A 7426-nucleotide genomic window follows, 5' to 3' on the forward strand; every position below is an offset into this window, starting at 1 on the left:
GCACTGAAGTAAATTTACGGCATCATCACCAGACTCCCTTAACAATCACGTGATTTTAAGAGTTGTCACATCGTGAGGAGAAACTTTAAAAACTTTGTGAAACAGCTACAATAAATTCTGAATCATTGGTGCCTTCTTGTAAATTCGGCATTAAATACAAAACATTCAGATGTTTCTTTCCCTGTAAAAAAAAGTTCTCTTTTTTAAAGTGCATCCTGTCTGCTTCTGTGTCTGAAGTGTTTTATTACCTCCCAGCAGCTGTTTGAACTCACATTTTCAACTTATTTCATCATTCACACCAAATTGATTAAAGAATATAACATATTGATGGTAAACATGGAAAATTTAACATATCTAGTAAACACTAAAAAAGACTCGCCAGACCCCATTAAAAGATGCTCAATTTTAAGACTTGTTGTGTTAGGAGAAACTGTATACATTTCGTGAAGCTCTGTCTATAACACATTCTTAACTATCTAGGCCAACTTGTTAATTCGGCAAACATTATACATAAAGTTTTTCCTTTCTTTGTGTAGAAGATTTGTTTTTTCCCAGTGAAATGACCTCATTTGAAACTGCTACTTCCTGCACTGTGGACCAATGTTACACATTTTAATGTGAACCTGGGTTGCTTTACACATTTAAAACTCATGTATTTCTTCTTTGCTTTTACAGAAACAGTTAAATGTTGTGCAGAGCCTCAGATGAAGACAGTGATGATGGCTGAGGACACTGGAGCCTGTGGTGACGGCTCCATTACACAACTCCCTTTTACAGTGCTGTGAGAGGGGTCTTTACATGAGAAGAATCATCCGATTCAGATGAGTAATTTTCTTCTTTCTAAACGGATGAATCCCACTCGGCCTCCTGCTTAGGAAACTTTACGCTCACGGAAATGTCTGTGAGGATGATTTCATACGAGACGGTCTTCATATAACCTCTCACTCAATCGTCTGTATATGACTGTTTCACCGTTCAACTTCACCAAACGTGACTGTAGGCTACATTAGCTTTTCTAGATTGACTGTACTATGCGTCATCATGACTGCAATTATACTGATCTGACTACTTCTTGACTGTGTTCTGGTGTAAAGCTTCCTGTTCAGGTTCATGATGGCAAACGCTCCACTTTTCTCCTGATCGAAAGAAGTTTGATCTGAAGTTTTCTTTATGTTTAAATGTAACTACATGATTTTATTTAAATGCTTAGGCGATCTGAGGGGGGATGAGGGAGGATGCCGTCCCGCTTGTTAGCAAAATTACCAAAAAGCATCCCCCTTGTTAACCTGCCATCACTCTCCATCCGCTAGTAGGAGATAGTGTGTTACAATTCACACAATTCATTTTTTTATTTTGTTTATTTCATGTTTATTTTCAGTAATGTTCAAGTTTTTTCAGAGATGAGTTTTTTCTTTAATATCAATAGTAAGTTTGCTGTTTATGTTCTAAAACTAAAATGTTACTTTTTGTAAGTGTTTTTAGTGTGTCTGTTCAGAACATGGTGATGATAATTGTCACTTTTGTGCTGGTTTATAGTTTAACCATTAGTGAGGTAGCTGTTACATTTCCTGACACCAGCTGTTTTATCCCCTTTTGAAGTGCACTCTGCTGGGCAAACTATGTCATAACATCAATTTAAAATTACCCCAAGCATGTTTTTCTGCATTATAGTTTTTAAATGTAAGGTTTTCGTATCAGTGCAGGTTGGACAATATAAACACCGATACTGATATATCTGTGATAGGCTAATATCGGCCGATAAAATCAGCCTACCGATAAATCGGTCGGGCTCTACTTTTTTGCACAATGTTCACTGTGTGTCCTTTGGGGAATTTAGATGGTAAAAAATTCCAAGGGGTCATGTAACTTAAAATGACCTTGCTTGTAGTGTATTGTGAGAAACATGAGAAAACCCTGCCTGAATAAACTCAGTCCACTGCATACAATTTAAAGTTGTATTTACTCATTACTTTAATACAGGTATGAAAAGACAACGGTAGTAGGGAGAGAAGGAAGATGACTGGATGAAATGGAGTTGTAGAATCAGAAATGTCACAGTTATGGTTAAGGCGTCCTGCAACAATGTCCTTTGGGAAGTGTACATAGGTGTGTCGGGGCAGGGTGGTGCTCCCATTGGGCCATCCCCCCGGTTAAAAATTAACAAATCACCTACTGGTTAAGTCCCAGGATGCCAAGTCAAGGTTACCTGTGAGCCTCATTCTCAAAAAGTTGTAGTCCTCTCTAAGTAATAACAACTTTGTCAACTTCTCTGATTTTAAACTTTTCATGTTCTTTGACTCTTTTGCAGCCAAAAATGTCACCCTGCTTTACTCAACTCAGCTTCTACCACAAGATTAGATTTTCCCTCATGATTATCCTATTTGATATCTGGACTCATTGTAGTAACATGAGGTAAAAACAAAGGCATCTCAGTTTACAGATATCTTCACTCCATCTTATAAGGCTGCAGCTCACAGGCCAGGTTACGTCTTAAAGGTTAAAAGTTGTGAAACATTGATAGCTAATGTAATACTTGTCCTTTTTTAGATTAATATCTGAGGACACCCGACTGTCAATCTTTTCTAATTTGTTAAATTTAATTCTTTAACTGAATAAAACACAGAAAATCCACAAATATGCTATAAAATGTTAGTATATGGTCTCACATGTGCAATAATCACTGTTAATGCCACTTTTTCATTTGACATTTTTTAGGTACCAGGAAGTAACTTTTGCACAAGAGACAACTTATATAAAATTAACTAATACTGTCTATAGCTTAATAAATAAGTTTGTTGTATAATGTGTTGCTCAAGAAATCAGTAATGAGTGTCAGGCCTGGACAAGGAAAGAGGACTCAGGAGCAGATTTAGAGCAATACGAGCAGGTTTTTATTTGAGATTGGATATCTTCACTTGAGCTCTTAAACCAGGTGACAAACAAACAGGCTATGAAACAATCTTATCTGAGGGCTATAAAACAAGAAACGAAACTACAAAAAACTGGAGGCAAAACGACCTCAAAGAAAAAGACTAATGAAACAAAAAAATCACTCTTGACGAGGCACAGAAAAAGTACAAAGAACTAAACTACACTGGCACATACGGCTATAAAAACTTATAACAAAAAAAAAAAAAAAAAAATCACTCCAATCGGAGGAAAAAGGAAAAAGGCTATAAACAAAATCTACGCTATTGACTATCTCTGAAAACGAATAAAAACAAGAGGCACTCCACTGGAGGCAAACAACAGGCTATGAAATTATCTATGAATACTCTGAAAAAAGATTATCAAACGAAAAGTCACTCATTTAAGAGGAAAAGTAAAAGAATACAAACTCGCAAATTTCGTGGCTTGGATCTAGGCTGTGGACGAGGGCTGGGGTGCGGGACGAACACAAACACTCTGGCACAAGACAAAGGGAGAACGCAGACTATAAGCACATGAGGGAATTGGGGAGCAGGTGCAAACAATCAGGGCTCAGGTGAGACAATCAGACCGGTGACACATGAGAAAGGGCAAGTGACCTGAAACGAGAAGAGAGTTAGGTTTCAAAATAAAACAGGAAGTTACGAGACAAAACCCAAGACAAGACAAACCTCACCGCGGTGTGACAACGAGTGTTGGAGAGGTCACATGACTTGTGAGGCTGCAGAGAAAGAGAGACAGTTTCCTTCCTGACATACTGTAGATTGGATCATCCTGTAGATTATTGCTGCCTCAGTTGGGAACATTTTATCTGATAATTCTTCAGTTTTAATAACACAATTTAAAGGCAGTACTGTAGAGGAGATTGTCTCCTCCCTCCAGCACAGAATCTTTACATACATACTTTACATACATACATTTACACTTTAAGGTGGTTTTGTCACAACTTCACCCATAGGAAGTAACTGAGCTTGGAGAAAAACAGAAATAGTCTCATGAAGAGAAGTGAGCATGAAGAGAGCAGAAAGCCCTCTCTCACAGCTGCCCTCTGTTCCATTACTACTACTCTGGCTCTGACTTTACAAGTACAAAAACATTAAGAGGACCAATATCAATTTTCAAATCTGATGCACCATGAGTAAATATTAAGAAAGAACAGTCATGGAAAACCCCCTTAAATTTAAAAGACAATGGCATAACATAGGTCTACTTCAGGCAGAGACAAACATAAGTTTTAAAAAACTTCAAACATACTACAAGGAACATTTAACTGGTTATGAAACAGTGTCAGTTTAATAATGATGGCTCTATATGACCTACATACGCAAACAAGACCAGCAGTGAGAAGACGGACTGTTTCTGAATAGTTATTAGTTATTCTGAATGCAGCACAACTCAAACTGGATCAGAAATTAAATTTCTCTCTCACCATTCACTACTATACATTTTCTTTTCTGAAATAAGGTCCCATGAGGTTGACCAGAAGGGCCTGACTTCTTTCTGCTATGACATATGTTTCTTAGATGTGAAATAAGGAGGAGGAACAAACCTTTGCAAGAGAGATGAGCTAAGAGTTTATTCACAGTGGACAGGAAATGTAAACATGCTGCGGTCAAAACCACTGCAGGGGTTTGAGCTTTGTGTGAAAAGGAAGCAAGAACAGAGTCAGAACCGCACTCAGACGAGGAAATTGATGAAAAACTCTGCTCTCACCTTTATAACAAATTTAACTTCTCTTTTCTTTCTGCTGCGTTTATATTAATACAAAGTAGGAAGTTTGATCAGAAGCAGAGTGACAGTGTCGGTGCTGGATGTGAAGATGGGTCACACTCTGCTCGGTGTGCTCGGGTTACTCTGTGAGTACATCTGACTTTCTATGTGATGTTCAGTATTTATATCAATGTAGTAGTTGCATAGGCAGGACCTTTGTTGCTGATTTGGCTTGGTTCAGATTGGAGGATTATGTCCATACCTGGACAATACATGAACAGTATATGATCTAAGGTATTATGTATATAGCTGTGGAGTTACATTTATTGCTTATTTTACTGGGCCTCTATATATTGAAGAGTTTTAAATGTGTTTCCCACCTCTGTAGCTCTGTAGCAGGATATCATCACAGACATGTGTGATACTGTTGATTGATAAACAATAGTTGCCACTGATGAAACTCCAGCTGGATTTTGTATTTGATTCTGGTCTAATGAAGTTTTCATCTTTATTTTAGTGCTGAATACACTCCTGTACGGACATGCTGAAGGTGACTAGTTATCTTTTCTATATTTACTGATCATGTTTGTCCTATCTGTCACCTACTGTGTCACTCTTGATCACTTGTTTTTGCAGTTGTGTTTTTCCATATATGTTTCATTTTACTCAGTGCACATTATGAAATGACTGGATTAGTGCTCAATTGTTAAGGGAAGCTACTTGGAAAGCGTAGCTCTGCATGATACCACTGACTTCACACTGGAATAAGTTTAGTGTCTGTAAAGCTGCTTTAGTTTGGTTCACTGAAGCTGTGTAGAAAAAGCTGTTCAAACTGCTTTGTTAGAAAGATCAAATGAACAAAACCTTATACAAAATTAAAACAGAATTGTTACAACCGTAGTGGTCGTATAAACATATGAGTTTACCTACACTCACGTATGAGTGAGTGTAGGTTGTCCAGGGAGCTGGTTTTGAGACTTGCTAAGTTAGTTAGCCATCTTGGGCAGGCCAGTAAAGTTTGGGTGTCTCTGCAGTTTGTTTCCCTTAGTTTTATACTTTGCACAGCAACTTGGTTTTGTGTGAGATGGCTGCTTTTGTTTTGGTCATTTTGGTGATGTGTGGCTGTAATTAACATTTTGTGTGCAGTAACTTGTAGTTTGTGACCTTTGGTTGTGGTAATTGTACTCCACTGGTGTAAGCTGACAACATTCGTGTGTAGTGGTGACTACAGAGTGACACCTTTTGTGTGGTGGTTGTTGCAGTCAACTTTTGGTGTGGTGACTCAGGTGTTACTGCTTTAGTGTACTTAATTACAGTTAGTGTGTTTGGGATGGAGTCACTCCACAGATCAGTGGATCTTGAGTGGTGGGTGTGGCTTCCCAGTTTGTCCAGTCACTTTGTTTCTGGGTTACTATCTCCATTACAGTAACATGTGGTTGGAGACCACAAGGTGTCCATTTTGTGTTGTGGTAGTGGCAGTTCACTTGTGTTGGATCTATGTGTGCTGCTGTTAGTGGATGGCAGAAATTCTGTAGTTTAACTACTCGTTGTGACCCTTTCGTTTTGTGGCTGTTGCCCTCCACTGTTGTGTTGGTCGCCTGTTGCTGTTTTGTGGTGAGTGTTACCACAGTAATTATGTGTTTGGTTTTAGTGGGAGTGGCACCCACTGATTTTGGTCCTGTACAAAAGATGAAGTGTCATTTTTATGTAGATTGTGGGTGGGGGGGTGGGGGGGTTATAAACTGTGTGTGTGTGTGTGTGTGTGTGTGTGTGTGTGTGTGTGTGTGTGTGTGTGTGTGTGTGTGTGTGTGTGTGTGCCGTGCCCTCTGTGCTTAAATACTCTCTGTGCTTTAATTGCCCCTCTGTTACCTGAGTGTGTGGGTTAGGGCAAGAAGTACAGCAAGATGAGACACACAAGGGTGAAACTTCAAAGTAAAACAGGAAACAGAAACAAACAGACACAGAACCATGACACCTTTAAAAATGCTTCACTGCTGGTGGTGCTTGGGGGATGGGAAGAGGGGAGTCTCATTTTCATGTTGCGGCAGGTTTTCCCCCTGGTCGTAATAAATATTATACAAAAAGTCACAAAAATTTTGAGTTTTGCTGCAAAAAAGTCCACTTGTTCACAGGTCATACATAAAGAAAAGAACAAAAATAATAAACCTCACTATTCATAGTGAAGTGCAGAATGTCAGTTTTGTTTTGTATCTAATGTCCAACAGACACTTGCCTTCCAAAAACTAGAGTCCAGATGAGTCATTTCTAACAACTTCTCTGACCATTTGACTCGACATTCCTTCACTGCAGTCAGGATCAAAGAAAAAGGGGAGCGGGGCTGGTGACAAGTTATAAACCAAACTAAAGTGTCTTAAATAATCAAAGTAGTCGTAAGTCTTTGAAAACTACAAACCTCCAGAACAGTTTCAATGCTCTTTGGCATAATTTCTGTATGTCTTTAAACTTTATCACTCTATAGTCTCTATGTATGAGTAAAATAATCAAAAACATATTTAGTATTGATGTAATATAACTGCTAAAAAAAATTTATATGGTGTCAGATAAATCATACATTGTTTTGATTGAGCTTATTGAAAAATCATCTCTCTACCTCTGTTACATAGGTGATGGTGCAACCCTCGAAATTCCTGAATTCACTTTGTTTGAAGGAGACTTGGTGATTCTGCGCTGTAAGCATCGTACTTCAAGTAACATGATGACAGCTGCCTTTTACAAAGATGGATCACCTCTTCAAGACAGAAAGAATCTGTCATTTAGAAAAGGAGAA

The sequence above is a fragment of the Pagrus major genome, chromosome 10 (genome assembly GCF_040436345.1).
Source record: "Pagrus major chromosome 10, Pma_NU_1.0".
Taxonomy (NCBI): domain Eukaryota; kingdom Metazoa; phylum Chordata; class Actinopteri; order Spariformes; family Sparidae; genus Pagrus; species Pagrus major.